The sequence below is a fragment of the Anas platyrhynchos genome, chromosome 8 (genome assembly GCF_047663525.1).
Source record: "Anas platyrhynchos isolate ZD024472 breed Pekin duck chromosome 8, IASCAAS_PekinDuck_T2T, whole genome shotgun sequence".
Lineage (NCBI taxonomy): Eukaryota > Metazoa > Chordata > Aves > Anseriformes > Anatidae > Anas > Anas platyrhynchos.
The window spans coordinates 10970467-10989961 of record NC_092594.1 but is presented as its reverse complement, the minus strand read 5'-3'; the positions used below and the strand labels follow the sequence as shown (position 1 = coordinate 10989961).

Sequence of the window (19495 nt, the reverse complement as noted above, 5' to 3'; positions counted from 1 at the left end):
AGTCTGGAACAGTGTTTCTGGAACTATTATTTTGGTTCTGTAACCACAGGTGAGGAGATGCATCTGCTCTGTAAAATGCAAATGATTGCTCATCTCTGAGCCCAATAAATTCCTATGCATGAAGACCTTAACTCTTCAGAGCTCAAAAAATATTGTGTATATTTACACACAGGCATATGCAGACAAAAGTATTTAGAAAGACTCAGAAATATTAAGAACTATCATTACTCATCCCTAGGAACGTCAGCTGTTAAAGTTTACTGGACGAGTCATGAACAAAAAGCTTCATTATTCAAATAAAAGACTAGTAACGTGTAATAATGTAACATTAAACACGTAAACATGTAAATAACATGTAACGTGTTATTTATGTAAACATGTAAGTAACATGTAAATAACATGTAACCAATGTTATTTCTGACTTATTTTTGCAAGCAGAATAATCATTTCCAGAGTTAAAGTCCATAACTACAGTCCACCAAAATATTTAAGCAGTTACTTCGCACTATGGATTTAGCAATGTCAGCTTCAAAGGTGCTGCTCATAGGCTCAAATAAGCAGGTTGTGAAGGATATAATTTTACACTATTTGATATATTTCTATTTATTACCATAACTAACAGATTGTGAGAACAGGTTAACTGTTTAAGACCACGTAGTGAATTCAATCACACATAGCATTTATAACCCTGCTGTACTTACAAATTCCTGAGATGGTTTACGATTCGAATGGCTATTTTTCCTCTGTGCAGATTTTCTCATTGTTTTTATTATAGCATCTATCTAATCAATGTTATCAAACATCACATCGCTAATGAGTCAAAATCTCAGCATTGTTAGAGACTGCAAACAGAACTTGATATTCCAAAAAACATGTACTAAAAACTGAGGAAAAAAAAAAGTTTGGTTTTCATGGTTTTTTTGCTAACTTATACCTGCAAATCTGCTGCCAGAGCAATGCTAGGGAAGCTGAAAGAATCCCCAGTGTTGCTGAACAGAACGTTTAAGGAAAATTTGCTTCTCACCTTGCAGCACAGAGCGTAAGTTCCCACTCACGGGGTCTTACAGCAAAATAAACTGTTTTCATGCAATATGCCTCAAGGAACTTCAACGGAGAAAATCAGAAGACATGCACCACTCACGCTGGTTTGATTTTTTCCCCTCATTCGTATTTCTCCCTATTTTTCCCCTCGTGATTAAGAACATACACTAACTTTACAGGATTGCTGCAGGTAAGAACGTAAAGAAAATACATCTCTCCAGTGACAGTCCAACAGCTGTGCCGTCTCTGGAGCCCAGAAAATCAACACAGTGGGAAACACCTGAATTCAGTAAATATCCTGGCTGTGATCCCCACGGCCATTTTCTCTCAGTTAAATGCTAACTGGAAATACTTAAAACAACATGTGATGGCAGGCAATACCTGTTTATTCACGTGGACAAGCACAATTCAGAGCAATTATGATGCCATATAATTTAGCATATGTATTTTTAACTACAAGTATTGTTCCCTCTACTGATTTAATTCAAACAGCATATACCACAGAGATACAGCAAACCCATTATATAGAGTAACACCTGAAAAGATAGATGCACTCAAGGATTTCTACTGGAAGCTGAAAACAAAACAAAAAACAAACTTCCTAGGGAAGCAAAGCCTGATGTGTTTCACACTGCCAAAGCAAATCTGCACGGCATTGCCATCTGGGGGTACAACCTACCCCACAGTCCTCAAGGACAAAGAGGGGAATAGCTAGTTAGGCTAAAAAGTCCAGAGGAAAAATATAGAGGAAAGAGAGAAAAAATTCTCAATAGAAAGAAAATAGATGTTTTTAAAGAAGAAAATGGTTAAGCAATATGAGCACTCCCCCATTCACATAAATCGATCTCCATCTGGGAAGAAGAGACAGGGAAAAGGGTGCTGAAGACTTTGAGAAGTACCTGACATGAATCATGCTGTTTTCCTATACTGACAATATTTGCTCATCCAACAAAGAGTGTTTTAAACTTGCAGTCCCGTAGAAACATATCCACCTAATGAACTGCACCGGGAGCTTTTTTCACTTCAGCTCCACTGTACCACCATTTTCTACATAGAAACCAGGTTTTCCTTGCATGGTTGCTCTTGCTCATGCCATTCCCCAAGGTCTTCTTGCAGGAGACCTCTTTTCAATACAATTTTCTCTATTGGTTTCCTCCATTCTCTTGACTTCTGTCTTCATCTCCTTCATTTTGCACATACAGCTCCTCTTAGCTTTACCTTGCTGCTAGCTTTATCCTGATGTCAGCCAGAAGCTGGCTTCAGTAGAAACTGGGTTAGACCTTGTAATTTAACTTTAAATAGAGAAATTAATCAGAAAAATAAAAACTAACTAAGGTACGACCTCTCCTTCACCAGTATGTTTATAGGGTTTGAACTTTCCCAAATAATTTTACGTATTAAGTAATTATTAAGTAATTTTAATTCAAGATATGGCATGCAAGTGACATTGGTTTATAAGAAACCAAAATGTCCTCATCCAAATGGAGTTAGAACAGAGGCCTGTTCTCATTAACGAGTCTCAGCTTAGGCTTAGAGATACCCCTATGGAATACAAAGCCACTGAAAACTGCCTGAAATATGGAAACAAACTATGTATTCCCTCCCTTCTACTGAACTGAATGGCTTTATTTCTGTACTTGAAAAACTCATTTATACAAGATTTTGTTCCCTGCAATTTGAATAAAAGCAAAATACATGGATTTTGCTACTTGTTATTATTTGCATGCATGTTAGTAGAATTTTGTTCTCAAATTAACACTGATAATGACCTAAACAGCTTTTACCATTACTACAAGTATCCTATGACCTGGTTCATGGACTCTTGAAGAAGTATGGCATCAACAGAAGTGACTGACAGCATATGATATCACAGGCCAATTACCACATCTCAGGTAAGAGGCATTAGGAAAAAACAAAGAAGCTTTTAATAAAACAGTCTATAAAAAAACATGTTCAACTCTAGGATGTTAATTGGGTTAATAAGGGTTGCACATGAATTGCAACACAAGCATGATTTGCTTTCTTTTCACAAATCTGAAGTAGCATATGTCTTTTCTACCTGTTTTTAATTAACAATTTAAGACTTGCTTGAGACCTAGAAATCACCACAAGCAACCTCACCAAGAGCGTATGCATTTCCTTGTAGATAAAGCGCACTCATGACAGCTGACATCAGGGAAATTCATTACTACAACGAAAGAAAAGCAGCCGAGAAATAAGAACAAGATTTTTACAACAAGAATCGTTTGGGCTCAACAATGAACAGTAAAAAAAAAAAAAAAATCAAGGTATTCCATGGTGTATAACTAACCAGTAGAAATGACAGACAGCAACATCTGTGCTAAGTGATGCTGGCACTGGAGTCAATGGAGAGAGATTTACAGTCCCACATGTACTAAGCAGTGATTTGCATGAATATGTACACACATTACTGATTTCCTAGGTTTGTGTGAACATTCAATGTAGTTAAAACCTTTATTTCCAGCTAGTAGTTGAACTAAAATTGTCATTCAGTTAGGACTTATTTAAAGTTACAAAATTATTGCAAGCAAAAATAATTTTCAGTTTTTCCAAGCTAGTTAGCTGATTGCTTTTGGCACAGATCAAATGTTTTCTGCAGCCTGTGCCATTCTGATCAGTTAAATGGTAAGAAAGTCTCTCATTCACGTAACGCTGCTCTGCTGAAGCAATGGAGTTTTTTGTTGGTGATATGTTTTTCTGTTTTTAATACTGTCACAGAAATAACTCAAAGGTATCTAATACAGGTGGAATTCCAGGATTGGATCACAAGTTTAGGGATCCCTAACAATATTAAAGAAGCTGGAAGTCTTTGATCTGTATCTAATACTTCCCTCTTAACTCTGAAAATTGCGGGCTGCCTACTAATCACAGCTAAATTGATGACAGAAATAGAGCATACGCAAACCCACCTAGGCTCATAATCCATCTCTGCCTCATTCTTTTTTAGAAAAGAAAAAAACCTCTGCTGCAACCAAATCTCTGAAGATCAAGTATGATCTCCATATTCTCAGAGAGTTTAGTCACATTAAGGGACAGTTTGTCATCCTCAATCTGTGTTAAAACCTGGGCTCAGCAAGGCTTCCTACTTTTCTTCTCAGTACAGAGATGTTTAGGACTTCAGTTTTTAAGAAACACCTGATTTGATCCACAGAATTGATTAAAACCTTCTGTGTACATAAACAAGTTTAATTAATAGGACATGCCTGTCAGCTGTGAAGCAAAGTGACAAGGCTAGGATACAAGGAACTATTAAGCTACATTCCATAGCATTTTCCATTACCACTTCTGTATTCTCAACCATCTCCAATGTTCATGCAATTTTCAGTAGCTTTCATGCAAAGATCAATACTTCATTCACTGAAGCTTGGTTCTATCCACTAAGACAACGAAGATTTCTTGAATAAATGTTAGATGTTTTAAAATACAGAAAGCCAAAGTTTCAGCCTTCCTTCATTATGCCCATTTCAAAAAATATTTAACACCAAGTGGTACTAGCTCAAACCAACCTTCTCGGCAGCAAGAGATTTACACTGAATTCCAATAAGTAAAGTTCTCTGCTGTGGCACAGGAAGACTCCCACAGATGTTCTCCCTCTCGCAAAGGCCAAACGCTGTATGCTGCCTCTGGCCCCCTTTGCCATACAGCACTTCCTACCTTGCAATTCCAAATTCTTCTGCATCTTTCAAGCCACCACACCAGTAAAAAGCCACTTCGGTGTTTTGAAAGGCAGTCAGCATGGGTTCACATTTCTTTTTTGTTGCACTACAGCTTCACTGACTACGCTAATAGTGAAGAGGCATAACTGCTACTCAAGGAAGAGAAAATATTTTTAATTATATAGTCGCTATTTGCAGCCTTTGAACAGAGAAGACAAGCCTGTTTTCACTAGGCTTTCTCAAACATTATATTCTCTCCTTCAGGATGCATTTATGTCTCAACTTTATTCAAGTCAGATACATTTATCCACACAGCTTGGGCTATTCTGAGCCACTGTCTTTGGAGGTATGACCTCAGCCATTGGAGACCTACTCAGTATCACACAACTTGGGGTTCCCAACACCTGAAGGGACATAAGAATGCAGACAAACTTCTCTTTCTCTTTATAGCATTAGCTCATATAAATGGAATTTAGAGAGATACTTCAGAATCTGAGTGCCTTTCTTACTGGCATCATAAGTAACCAGAATCTCCCAATTGAACACACCTGCTAAGGAGAAATCTCTGAAGTCAATCATTAAATTAAATATCATATCCCAGCACTGACTGTACATTTTTTTGCCACCTGTTAAAAACAAACAAAAAAAAAAAGCTAAGAAAACCTATTTGTAGTGATGGTGAAAACCATGGTGCAGGACCTATTAGCCTCCTAGAAATAAACCAGCCTGATGGACACATCATGGACGTAAAAAAATCCTTCAAATCACCAACACAAGTCTGATGGATAGAAGAGAAAATATGACAAGCTGCCTTTGGACTTCATGAACCCACACAAGATTTACAGAACACATACTGAGTACCCAAGACACTGATCTTACAGCAAGCATAACTGCCATCTAATTAGTGAAATATTCCACGTAAGAGAGAATGAGCTCTGTATATGTCCAGTTCCCTAGCATATTATTGAGGGCAATACTCAAATGCAGCCTACTGCAGCTATTCCTGCTCAGCGAATACATACCATAGATTGCAAATGTAAATAAAAGTCTGAAGAACCTAACCCTAGCTATTTTGCAAATGAGTATTTCAGACAACTCAGGCAAAACTAACAATTTAGAAATCTCCATTTTTGGTACATATCTATATATATATATGTATGTATGTATGTATGTATGTATGAAGCATCTTGTCAGCTAATAGTGATGTAGGAGTTTTCTCTCTAAGTGTGAAAGCAGAGCATATTTCATGTGCAGCCCACTGGCCATATGATTTATGGGGCCTTTTAAGAGCACCTTCTTCAATCCACTTCTGCTTAGAATGGAGTCTTCAGAGTTTGTATTTTGGAGAAAAGGAAAAAGCCCAGCTATCTCCAAGCCTGCAGAAGCCCCTCTCACACTCAGCTCACGAGCCAGTTTCTGTTCCACGTTCTGTTCTCTAACAGCTGGCTTACAGAGGAGTGTTACCTTTCCAATTAACTTTCTGCCAAAGAATTCAATTTTAAAGGGAGAATTTGATATGAGAGCTGTTTGGAGGAAATATTAGTCATACAGCACCACTACAGATTTATTTCCATATGTATTTCCACAAAAACGATAAAGCCTTCTTGAAGCTTTGAATTTGATTCCATTGTAGAATTAAACTATTTAAGATAGCGCTGCATAATTCAGAAGTAAAAGTGAATGTGCTGAAGAAAGAAAATTTTATAATAGGGGCTTAATGTATGAGAAGTCAGCATTATCTGGATCTTTCTAATCATAATTTCAGTTGTTAAAGCACCAGGGACTCCATCAGTATAGACGCTACATTCTGATTCAATTACATTATGCATTTAAAAAGTGGTGGTTTACAGCATCCATTAGACTTGTTATTACCCTTGTGCCATACTCAATTGACCGAAGGAAAAAAGCTCTCTCCTAAGGGAGGTGAAAATGAAATAGTGTATTCAGTGTAATGCATTAATAGGTACTCCCCAAGAGAAGTTTCAGTTCATTTCTTCCAGAGATGAGCATTCCTACAAAATGCATCAAAATAAACACCATGCCTCATTACCCCTTTGTATTGTTCAGACCCCATATATAAATGCATAACATTGATTAATGGAAATAAATTACAACATCCAGTGACTCCAAAAGCTTAGCAGAACTAACAAGGAAAAAAAAATAAAAATAAAAAAACCACACCTCGAATAAAACAGATTTACCAGGAATCTAATCCAAGCCCCATCCATAATACCCAGCCTGCCATTTTTCTGTTTATCTTGAGCCTCAACCATAAAATAAAATATTGTCATTCTTAGCATCACAATTGATGGTAATAGCCATGAGAAGATGTTTAACTCAGGTCAGACTGACGAGATGCTATTTGCTGTTATTACTGAATGCAAGATCCCAGATTCATAGCTCACCAATTTAGCCGTCAACTTAACTCTGATCTACAATACAGTGCTTCTGTTTTAAAACAGCCAAAAAATCAAATCTGTTCCCAAATTCCATAGAAGGCTTTTAAGCATCTGCAATCTCTTCTACCAGCAGCTGCTGCACTGAAGCACATTCTACTAAGTATTCAGAGCACTACTGATCTCCAAATTAGATTTGAAAATCCTTTTAGAGTAATTCAACCACAAGGTTGTTGCTTTGGTGTTTGTTTGTGCTGCGTAGGTCACTATTGTTAGGATAACTACAGTATCAATTTAGCAATAGGTCACTTTATTTACCAAATAAATGCATTGTTCTGCTTTTCAAACTTAACTCAGTTGATGAGAATGAGCAGGAAACTTTTCCCAATCTTGTAACAATTTGAGATGTAACATACTTCTCAAAGCTGAAATAAATAGGTTGTGGTGTTTTGTTGTTGTTTGGTGAGTTGGTTTTTGTTAGGTTACTAACAAAATAAAGAATATGCTTTAAGACTTGACTGAAACATTCAATTTGGTCATTTTGAACAACTTCATTTTGATTTTCATCCTCATTAACAAGATTTTCAAACTGCACTACATTTAAGAACAATGTTTTACTTTAACACTTTAAAAGTTGGGAATAATTCTTATCCAAATAGCTTTTTTTTTTTTTTTTGTGCAGTTTTCTGTTTGGATAATGAGATTTCCAGAGGGGGGAAAAAATATCATTCTATAAATGTACAATAAATTTATTCACAATCCATGACAATGTCTTTTTGCTCTTTTGTGATAGCTGTGGATAAAACCTCAGCTCCTTCACATTCCCGTGCTTTAGAAATAGCCTTCCTACAGAAGTCATTCTTTCTTATGAAAATATGAACAATGTTACTCAGGAGATACCCATGATCTGAAATCAATTGCTTCTGATTCAAATACAGTCAAAGCTTACTACATCTCTTACTGTTTCTCTGCCCCAGTCTGTTCCCCCAGCATACACCACTTGTTTCACAGCATTACAAACCTACTAGGTTCTGACCATCTGCTTCTCTGCTGTAGTGAATCCCTTTTAGATGTGTTACACAGCACATGGGATTTCTCGTTCAGTTTGCTCAGAAAAGAAAATGCCTGGCTGAAACGCTGCCTGCTTGGCAATATTGAATACCATTTGCAAACCGCAGCTCCCTTCAGTGATCACACTTGTCCCTGATTCCAAGGCATGAGCTTGATTCATTTCAAGTCTGCAACAAAATTCTTGTTGAGATAGATTAGACTAAGTGTAAACCATAGCGTATCCCTACAACAACCCCTCTCAGGTGGGGTCCTCTACCCATACCAGATCCCCACCACAATCAATGTGGATCTGCACAAGTTTTTGGAGTAAATGGTGTGACGCTCTCACCAAAAATGAACATCAGTAATTCCTCAGTATTGATACATACCATGAATATGATGTATGTGCTCGCTGCGTCTTTCTTTTTTCAAGGTACATACTTTGGGGTACAAAATGAACATTCTTTATTTAATGGCAGCGATGTTAATTAATGCAAATCGGTATAACAATCTGACTTCTTACCTGCATAGGTCTTCTACAAAATTTGTTAGGGTATTTTCTATTTGAAAATATTTTTAAATATATACATCCGAAACATGGACTTGCTGGTTGGTTGTTTGCAATGTTATTGCATTAATATATTAACATTGATGAAACTTCCAAGGAAAAGTACTCTCTAATGAGAGCAATGCATTCTGTTGTTGCAAAGAGCCGAAGGGGATCTAAAGGCCGTGATCAGCCTGAACCAAAGTGTGAGCTCTTCTCGCTGCTATCCACTAACCTAAGAATGATTCAGCATCTCCATGTTAAAAGATTACCTGAAGCAAAATGGAGCCCACACTGACACAGACAGCAACTAAACTGCAGGGAAGGAGAGTCTCTGAGCAGAGGAATGAAGAGTTTCAAAGGAAATTTCATTCTGTTCCTCATCTGATTTCTGTTGCCACTTCCAATTTCCCTGTCCACAAGGAAATCTCAGCTCCATTTCACACCTGCAATGTCTTCTTTTCTAAAGTTCACAATAGACAATGGAAAAAAATTGCTGGCTTTTATGATGACCTCCTAAGCACCCTGTGTTACTTCCTATGCTGCACAATACACTGTATGCACGCACCAGTACCTCAGGAATACAAACTCTTTTGTGGCTTATCACTTAATTGGCAATTATAATTCTATAATTAACTACAGAAAGGAAAAAAAGAAAAAAGAAAAAAAAAAAAAAGCTTCTGGCAAAAAGCAGCTAGGCAATCCAAACACAAGACAGAGAATTACCCCTAAAAACAGTCAGAGAGCTCATCTGCAAACACAGGAACAGACCCCGCCAGTGAGTTAGCGCAGGCAGTTCCTGCACCCACTCAAGCCTCCTGCCATCGAGGGTCCACATCAGCTAACGGTGACAGGAGATGGCTATCGGGCAGCCAGCCTGATCTGGACAGGACCAACTGTCAGCCACTGCTCAAAGAAGGGACAAAGCTGAAAAATCCTGACTCATCTTGTGGCTGCAAATGCACTTTTGTCCCAATGGCAGCTTTTGTTTGATTTTAAACAGTGTAGTAAAAACAGGAAAAAAATTACACTTCACACTTTTTCACTTCAAGCCATTTTGATCAGCTGGTACCACAACATCCCTGCCTGCCTTGCAGGGCTCACCCAAACAGATCCCAGCCTGAGAACGGGCACAGAGCAGAGCTGCAGCCCAGGGCTGTGCTCGGGGAAGGGGTGAATGGAAAAAGCCGCATCATCTTCCACGTGGGAAGACATTCAGGTTCTGTTTTACTGCCTACCAAAGGTCAAAAGTATTTAGCTGAAATCAGAGTGACAGATGCAAGGCAGGCATTTTAGTCAAAAATCAAAGCATTTGTCATTATTTCAAATCAATTATTTGAGTTAATTTTATTGTCAGGCTTTTTATTAGAGACTGCTTGCGTAGCTTCAGTACAGAAAATATTTTCTGAAGATCATAAGGAAAATCATTTTAATTTTTCCTCAAAGTGCAAGCTTTAGATCCATCTAAAATATCCTAACACTCTATTAGAAAATTTAAAAATATTTTATCTTCTAGAATGTAAAGCATGGCAAAAATATCTACTTCTTACACAGCTCTACAACTTTCACTGCATTTGGTACTTCTCACAGCATTCATCACCTTGCACAGTCTCCTCACATGCCATCCCCACTGATCAACTAGGTTAAAAAATTAAAAATAATAAAAAAAAAAAAAGCACACTTCAGCTTTCTCAGAAGCCCAAAATACCACCTGTATAATCTCTACAGCTCCCAAAAAGCAGTAGTTCAGGGACTGCTACGGAATTCCAGGGAACAATCCAGTTCACTGCATATACTCTTGTATGTGACTGAAGTAATCGGGTATTTGATTTGATGCAGAGGACACCATATTTAAAAATAAGATGGTTTTTGTGATTTTGGCTTGTTGAATTTTTTGTAATCCACAGCAACTTGGTGATGAAGCCTGCCATCTCCCGAAGACCATCCAAAGTCCTGAAACCTGTAATCAATTCAAACCCAGGCTACTTCCATGTTCACATAAATCACTGTCCCTCTGTGTAATACAGTCCAAATTCTGCTCTGTGCTGGATTAGCACACACAGAGCGATGCATTCATCTCACCAGTGCCCTGCCAGAATCAAGCAATTATTGCAGAGAAGAGCTTGGCTCTGTCTAAATTGGTTTCTTTATTGTCCTTTTTATGGTATTCCAGTTTATAGAGAGAATATTGAGTCCCACTTCACCATGACATGACCTTAGTGGCATAAATCATCTCTTATAATTCAGTTTTCTCTTTACATTCAGATTAGCTGTTGTATTCAACGACTGAAATCAATTCATTTGTTTTGACACGTGGAGATGCAGAGCGCGCCTTTCAATCCATCACTCGGGAGGATGCATTACTGATGGCAGGAGAGGTTGCTGAGGCAGCCACCCCTCCAGGGAGGAACAGCAGCATCTGGAGTTAACTGAGCTAGGGCACTCTCATTTTTCCCATCCCATAATACGAAACCATGCCATATCAGCTCCCTGTGCCAAAAAACTCATTTTGTATGCTTTTGAATGCTTTGTGAAGTAATGTGGTCCTCAATACTGACTAAATCAGTCGGTCCATCTGAAAACTTAGAAACAATAAGGTCTGCTGGCTAAACAAGAACTAGACCCTAGGAAGCCTCAGAGCCAAAACACAATCTCACCCAACTGATGCCCTCCGCTTGTTGTCTCCAGGAATTACTCTCAGCTGGAATCCCACTAAAACAAATAAAGCATAATACTTCAGTAGTCGCATTGCGGGACACCTCAAACACAAAAGCAGCTTTTCATTTCCATGGAAGACCAGATGCCCTAAGAATAGAAAAGCACAAACAGAAGACAATCCTCTGCACTCACAGGTGTTAGCTATGGCCAGCAGCACCTGAGTTGGAGTTTTATATTTGAGCTGGTAGATAAGTGAACAAACACAATTAACAAACTGGATTTTCAGATGTCTATTTTGCTTATTTCAGAAAGCATTTACTTGCTCCCTGCAGAGCAAAGTCAACTAGACGAAGATACAACAAGATGCATTTATATCTTATTGCAACCACCAGTGTCACATAATTAAACAAAGGCTCAAACGTTTACCTCTGTGCACAAGTGCTTGGGCAGTGTAACTTCGCTTTTTCTTCCAGCATTTTTCTCACATCTATAGAGGAGGAAGCTCTGCTCCCACCCTGCCCAGTAACCTTTCTATGTTTTCACCACCTGGGTAGTTCACAAAATGAAGTGTAATGACTAACACCTTGGCAGCAACCTGCAAGAGGCACCAAAACAAATCAAGTGCAGCAGTGCTCACTGGTTGACAGCTGTAATGAATTAAATTGCCTCTCACACTTCAATTCATTATACCTTCCATGAAAAGACTTTGATGTAAAATGAGCTATTCAAAAACACATTCTGCATTTCCATTAATCTAGCAGAGTGAATTGTTTTCTGTATTGTAAAGCTAACATCCCTTATCTGCACAGCACTGCACCCCAGCATAAAGCTATAGTGCCTGCCCAGCGAGGAGCTACAAAGCAGCAACGTAGGGATCAAGATGTCACCTTCTAAGGCTGACTTAGGAGCTACCAGTCTGAAAAATGAGTTTCATTTGTTTAGATGCCTTCATGTAGCAGCCACAATTGTGCCATTTAGCTCCTAGATGAATGCAGTATCCTTTTAGTTTCGGTAATGGAAATTATACTTCCCTTCTGCAGCATTTGAATTTCAAACTGTTGCTCACTGCCACCTGCTGGAGTTTGGGGAATTTTATACTGAAAAGGAAATGACATTAAAATGGATTTTTGTGCATGCTTTCATTTATCAGATCCACCAACACTGTCTTGCTGCTGTTCCAAAACTAGACATTTTGGGGCATTTTTTACCATGAACTGTATACATAAATGCTTTGACCTTCCTTGCCCCACAGATACCATTACCTGTAGAATCTGGATGAAGGTAAGAAAAGGCAAAATTTGATAAATGATGAACACACCAAGCAGGACATTGCTTTCCTGATGTCACAGAAATACAGCTAGGAAAGTAACTTGGACCAGGAGAAAGACAGTCAACGTCTTAGTAGCAGCACAGCTACTTCAGTGTAGCATTCTGTCCAGGCTGTTTAATCTTCTTGCCAACTCTGGCACCCAAAAAACACTGCTTGCAGACCCCAAAGGTCACAAAACATCAACCATTTAGAACTGCCTCACAGCATTCTTACGGGATTTGAGGAACTTGGTTTCATCTTTCCCCTCTTCTCCTCTCCTGCACAGGGGCTTTTAATTTTGTTTTGGTTTTTGATTTTTTTCCAGAGGAATGTGGTCAGGTTTTCCCAGTACTTTCCACTTTTTTTTTTTTTATTTGAAGATATAGAGACATTCTTATTATGCATAAAAAGGGATTGCTTCGGAATCAAATTACAAATAAACTGAACACTGTAGAGTTACCACCGTAGCGAATTGCAAGCCCTTTGCATTACCTGCTTAGTCACGTCCAACTCAGAGCACCTACTGTTGACAATGCTGGGGATGCTCGAAAGCACCTGAATGAGATGAATAAGATCTGACAGCCAGAAATTCATCCAGAGCCTTACCAGCCTGTGAGGAAGGCTGCGGCCTCGACGCTTCAAAGAGATCTGGATGGTGCATGTACGTGCGCTTATCTCCTTCACAGCCTTGTCACGTTGTCAGGATGATGTTGAGCCAATGAAAGGGACTTCATGGCCTGACAGCCTGTCCAAATCTCAGCCACACTTTTGCATGTCAAATCAGGTTGGCTGCTTGATGCGCTGCTATTTTAGCAAGCAGCCCAGCAATAAATGGAGCATTTAGATTAATTCAGAGCCCAACCACAGAACTTTCCTCTCCAGAGGTGTTTTTCAGTCTATGTGAACTAAACTGGTGGAGTCACACGCTATATTTTTCCCCTTCTTTGGCTTTACATTTTTCTCCCCCCATCTTATTACACAGAAGCAACAGACAGCTAACTTCTCTCTGCAAGATGCCAAAGGCTACGCAGCAACACCAGTGCAAAACTTGGCTTTCCCCCATAGCCGTTCCATTTCACTCCCTCCAATACCCTGGCCCCCACCCACCGTTGTAGAGTGCTCACTGAAACATGGGGGATTTCAGCAGTTTCAACCAACTGTTCATCAGCACTTAACTCCAGTGCTCTTTTCAGGCTGTCAGTATGGAAAAGAAAGCAGCACTTGGCCTTACCATAGAGAAACCGAGGCACATGAGGTGAGTTATTTTGCTCCTGGTATAGAGCACAGCAGCAGCAGGGCAACAGCTTCCCAAGATGATATTTACTTAGAAGACACCTTACAGCAGCATCCAGGAGCCACGACCAAACACCCCTTGCTCTGGCTGTTGCTGCACAGAGCAGGAGACTGGCCTACATCTGCTTACAGATTACCACAACACACATTCATTTCTTAAAGCTGACTGAGATTCCACCGCAAGGCAGCAAGCACATTGCAGTCTGCTTTTACTCCGGTGTGTAATAAAATGAACTATTAACGTTTCATTGATTTCCCAGGCAGTGACCTTGTAACTCCAAAAATATTTTCTCTAACCTAAAATCACTGGTCAGAATAAGTAGAAACATAAAGCTGAGCCTCTCTGCCACCTATCCCTCTAAATTGTTTGCACACAAAAAAGAGCACAGCAAAGTGACAGCAACACCACAGAAATGAGATGGTAAATAATGAAAGTACTTATAAAAATAATAAATATATCTTTAACTTAACTGTATTGATGTGACAGTGCCCGGAAATCAATGTAGGAATAGTCTTGTGGTGCCCAGAACCGTAGAAACATAAAATAAAGTGACAGCTACAGGCTTGATGAGCTCAGGGGCTAAATAAAGAGCTTACAAGGTTAAAGAGATTCTTCCCATTGACTTCAATGAGCTTGCGGCTGGGCTCTAGGGCATCTGTGATGAGACAGCCGCTACAGCCTCCTGGAGCACACAGTCCCATCAGCTTCCTGTGCTGCCACCCTGAAAGACTGGAACAGAACAGAGCAGAGCTTCAGACGCCTGAATAAACCTAGAGGTGCCTGGATCTGGATCATATTTGGGTGCAAAAGTTCCACTGAAAGACATAAAATAGTCCCAGAGAAAATTCGGTACCTAGATGCATTTAAAAATGTCAGTCTCAGTTAAAAAACAGATTTTCCACTAGAATATAACAGTTGAGGAGACTGTCAGCAACTACAAAGTAAAACTCTTGATTAGGTGGTTAAGAATAGCAGAGGGTACATTTTCCACAATAACTCAGTCACCCCTTGGAGAACATGGAGAAAACAACCACCACAGCCCTTCCCACTGAAACGCAGAAGGTCCTGCACCAGTGACACCGATCTTTCTACCCCGTGCAGCCCAATTAAAGAACTAACTTCCATTCCAGCAAAAGTCTTAAAAGCACTAACCAAATAATAGATTTTTCAGAGATTTTTAGAGAAAGCATGGATGCTTCCTGGCCTAATAAACCAAAGGACAACACAGGGAACTAAAGACATCCACTAGTGGGATTTCAAACAGGGTATAGAAGGCAAACCAATTTATGATGACTAAATTTCATTTTGGGCCCTGATTCTTGTTCCCCTGTTAAATTAAAATCCATGTTTTCAGAAGGTTTTGAAGCATCATCTCCCCCAGTAAAGATAGCTTCTAATTCATTCAAATTTGGTAAACCAGTCAGGCATGTTGAGGGTCACAAATATAATCCAGCATCTCCATGATCTATGCTTCCACACCCTCGATGCACAGGCATAATGCCACCAATGGCAATGGGGTTATATGTTTGTCTCAAGCAAAGAATACATTCCTCGGTCTTATGAGTCAGAGGGGTTTTTATACCCTGTGATGAAACTGTAGCATTACACTCAGTTTGAGTAACATCAAGTATAAAGATGCAATGACTGATTTGTTTTTGGAAAGAAAACAATTCTTCTAGAAGATGTGTTTATGCATGAATATAACATGAGATTCACAAAGCCATTGTTTTCATATGCTGCCTGACTGTATTATTAATGCATACGTATAAAAGGTTAACCAGAATCGGGAGCAGATATTTAAGTCTACAAAACCTGACAGCTTCTTCCACACTAGCGAGCTGTCTCTGTCCTCTTGTTAGGCGCTTCTCCCCTCCTTGGGCCCACAGCCCACCTCCTCTGAAGAGCACTGCTGCAGAGGGGGTGGCTGGGGAAACCAAAGGAAGATGTGCCTTGGGGCTGAGATCTTCGCTCCCATTTACCCGGCTGCTTCTGCTTCTTTATTTTGCACATCAGAAGCCCAGCTCTCCTAAGACCCTGTTTGCTGCTCTCCCCCAAGAATACCTCAGACCCAAAATCCCTAATAGCCTGCAGCTTCTTCTCCTGCCACTTCAGTAGGCAGGTTTCCCAGAAGCACACTGCCCTGATTGCTCCTCCGCAGCACTCCCTGCTGCACCAGAGCAGCTGAGTGTCCTGGAGGTACTGCCTGGAATACAGATGCTGTGCTGTTACCGCTGCAAACGCACCCTAAGATGCACACATCCAGAATAAAGGCAACGAGAACATTTAATGAAACCCTGAAGAAAAAAAAAAAAAAATAAATGTTATTATATGACTTTCATTTTTATTTTATGGCCAAGGGTCTGGTGCAGCCCCTGACATGTTCTTTAAGTACCAACTATTATAAAACAAAAACTCCCCATGATCCCAGCATGGTACCAAGCCGCCTCACCTGTTGCTCTCACTTAAGTTTAATACCATGTCAGATACTACTACATCTGCCTGTGTGCCAGACTGAATACATAAAAAATGCTGGCATTGGTTTCAGTGGGAACGTATCTTTCCAAGTGTAGATACAGATGCACAAAAGTAGAGAAGCCTCTCCCACATGGGCTAGAGCTGCGTGTAAATGAGAGCTCAAAGTGTTTTTACCAGCCTTTGTTGCTTTCTCACAGTTGCTAGACTTGTAAGAAGCAGTCACTCATTCTTTACTACTTGCTGTCTGAATATTTGTAGTCTTGCCAAAAAAGGATACGTTTTGCAGCAACTGTGAGCATACGCTTAATAAACACCACCACGAGCTTACACTAAGGAAACATTAACATTCAGACTCAGTGGCAAAAGTGCAGAAAGAACAAAGCTATGGCTCTGTTTCCACTGCCAAGTCTATGACTACCTTTACCTGCAGGTCACACGTAACAGCCCAGGTCCTGCAAGCTTGGTTTACAACAGTAGCCACTTCTCTTGGGAAATGTCCCCTTGGACTTCTTGCTGAAGTCCCGACTCAGATAAAACTCCCACTGAAGTGACCTGAACACATGGCTGTTCTCAGAAAGCAGTTTCTGTAACATCAGAGTTGTAGCATGTGGTTCAACATTATAAAAAAAAAAAAAAAAGTGGAGCTTAAATTAAGGGCAGCCTTGAACACATGCATTTAGACTCTTTTGCTTTACATTGATTATGCTGTATGCCCTAAGCAACAGCTGAAGTACTTTGCTTTCATTATAACTACTTATATTAAACCTGAGCTTCCAGGCTCCAGTTGAAATCACAGTTAATAAAATAAGCTGCATATCCAAGAAGTTTTCAATAAAGAAAGTGAGAAATAAGATACTGTTAGGCACATTTCACCAATGCAAAACCAAAGCAGGGAATAATTCGGCATCCCAAGAGTTTTTCAGAGCTCACCACTAACTCCAGGTCTCTCGAGCCATAGAGCAGGGGTTTAAACCCAAGGAAATCTTTGCTGATTCCTCTGTTTCCACTCATTTAATAAATTTGAGTATGTATTTGCTACAGTGGGAGGGTAGCCCAAATACTCCGAAATGAACATAGTGTGGTAAGGTTTCACCTTGGTATTCTCACACAGAGCTGTAAAATGTACCCCTGCTGCTGTCAGCATGCACTGAGCAAGAGCGTAGGAACAGCCTCTGAGGAGCAGGACAGACCTTTTAGCTGCATCTTCTCTGCAGCAGCCAGTGCTACACACCCAGAAGAACACAAAAGTGGAATAAACATGCCAGGATACTGCCCCTGAATACCCTAACTCGCAGCAGTTCATGGTTCTGGGATTTTACTACAGAGTACCTTGCAAGAGGCAACTTCAGCTGTGCTGAATAGTGGCACTGTTGTGTGATGTGGGAAAACAAGACTTTGACGTCCCTTTAAAGTTGCAGTGAGATTAATCGGAGGCAGTAGCAGAGGTGGGCTTTTTTTTTTTTTTGCCTTGCACAGCTTGCTTTTTACATTTTTACCTTGCATACTAATAGTAGTATGCAAATACAAAGAAAAAGTGTCCTATGAGTACTGAAAGGCATTATCACCAAGTTGTATACTGTTTTGGTAAGTATACGTTTAATATATTAAAGATGCATCAAAAACATTCGGTGCCAGGAACAGGCAATTTGCTAGCTATAAATATAAGTGTAAATATAATCTGCAACTAATAGTTGAGCAGAAATACAGGGTATGAGTAGTGTTTATGGAGAAGCTGAAGTGCAATCTGAAGAGGAACGGGAAGGTCTGATGGCAACAGAAAGGAGGAATTACGGTGACAAGAGCTTCCAGGATGAAACCACCCAGAATGACTCACGGCATTTTGGCATAAAACCAGTATGCAGTAATAAGTAATTTAACATAACTTTTGGCTGCAATAACAGGTCATCTAAACATGTGCCCACTGTATATTGATTAGATTATCATATATTGATTTAAAAATGCAAACTTTGTGTGGCAGATCATAACAAGATATGGCTCCACAGTTCAGAAAGATATAGCTCTAAACAGTTGCAGGTTAGAATTGCAAATGCCATGATTAAATTACAAGCATATTCCAGTGCCATGTAAATAATTGTTAAAACTGCAAGACTGGCTAACTTTGGAAACCATTCCATAGAGCTCTACACTGAAGAAATGGGGGTGGGAGGAGGACTTTTTTTTTCCCCCTGAAGAAACAGGATGCTAAACCTAATGTTAAACCTGTCTTTGAATTCTGCTTTGAATTGTTAACAATGTTTTTCCAGCATAAGTCACACAATAAATAATAATTCTCCAAATCAACATTAATCTTTTCCAAATCTCCCCAGACTGCCTTTTGCCATGATACCCATCTAAGACTGAACAATGAGCTGGCAGCTGCTGTGCTATGATCCCTGTGATGCTGACGGCTCTCATCTCATCGCTTTGTTTCCCCACGTCTGGTGTATCCACCTGCTGCTTGTTTATACACAGATTATAAAGTCTCTGGGACAAGGATCGTGTCTTTGTCCTATATTTGTACAACATCTGCCACCTAGTAACTGACTACAAACCAAATGACTTTCCTTCCCACTGAAGAAAAAAATGCAGACACACACTGCTGTCAAAGAAGTGAGATTTCCTCTTTTCTCTTTCACATTCAGACATTCTACAAAAGTACTTTTTCAAGTAGATTCACTAATTAGTTCATTCTCCTAGTGACCACAAAGCAGCAGAGGAGACCATTGTTCCACATGCTAGAAATAAGACTCCTCAAAGCACTATCATTATTTTGCTCTGCGTTTCTGAGAATTCAAAAAGCTTGTAATGAAAAAGCACGGAGCTGGGGTACCATTTTCACATGAAAACAATTCTGCAGCAAAGCCAGGTGAATACTGGCTGGAATTTCCAAGTCCATCACGCACCACAAAGAAAACAAACTCACATCTCTGAACTTTGCACTCCTGAGAATAAACCAGTCTTATCTTATACAGTTATCTGTATTTACAGGGAATGTAAATACAGAGATGAGGCCTGTTTAGGACTGAATTATTTTCTTTTATTATCTTA

General features: G+C 39.6%; 1 long non-coding RNA gene across 3 annotated transcripts in view; it reads right to left on the bottom strand.

The window, feature by feature from the left end:
- Positions 1-10069: 10069 nt before the first annotated feature.
- Positions 10070-19495, bottom strand: part of LOC140003030 (uncharacterized) — a 30965-nt gene continuing 21539 nt past the window's right edge. For 2 of the 3 annotated variants that reach the window (XR_011810957.1, XR_011810959.1), the window contains 2 exons: positions 11796-14701; positions 10070-11516 (listed from right to left, as the gene is read on the bottom strand). This is a non-coding gene — a long non-coding RNA (uncharacterized lncRNA). The remainder of the gene's footprint in view (positions 11517-11795; positions 14702-19495) is intronic. The other variant, XR_011810958.1, reaches the window with a different exon arrangement.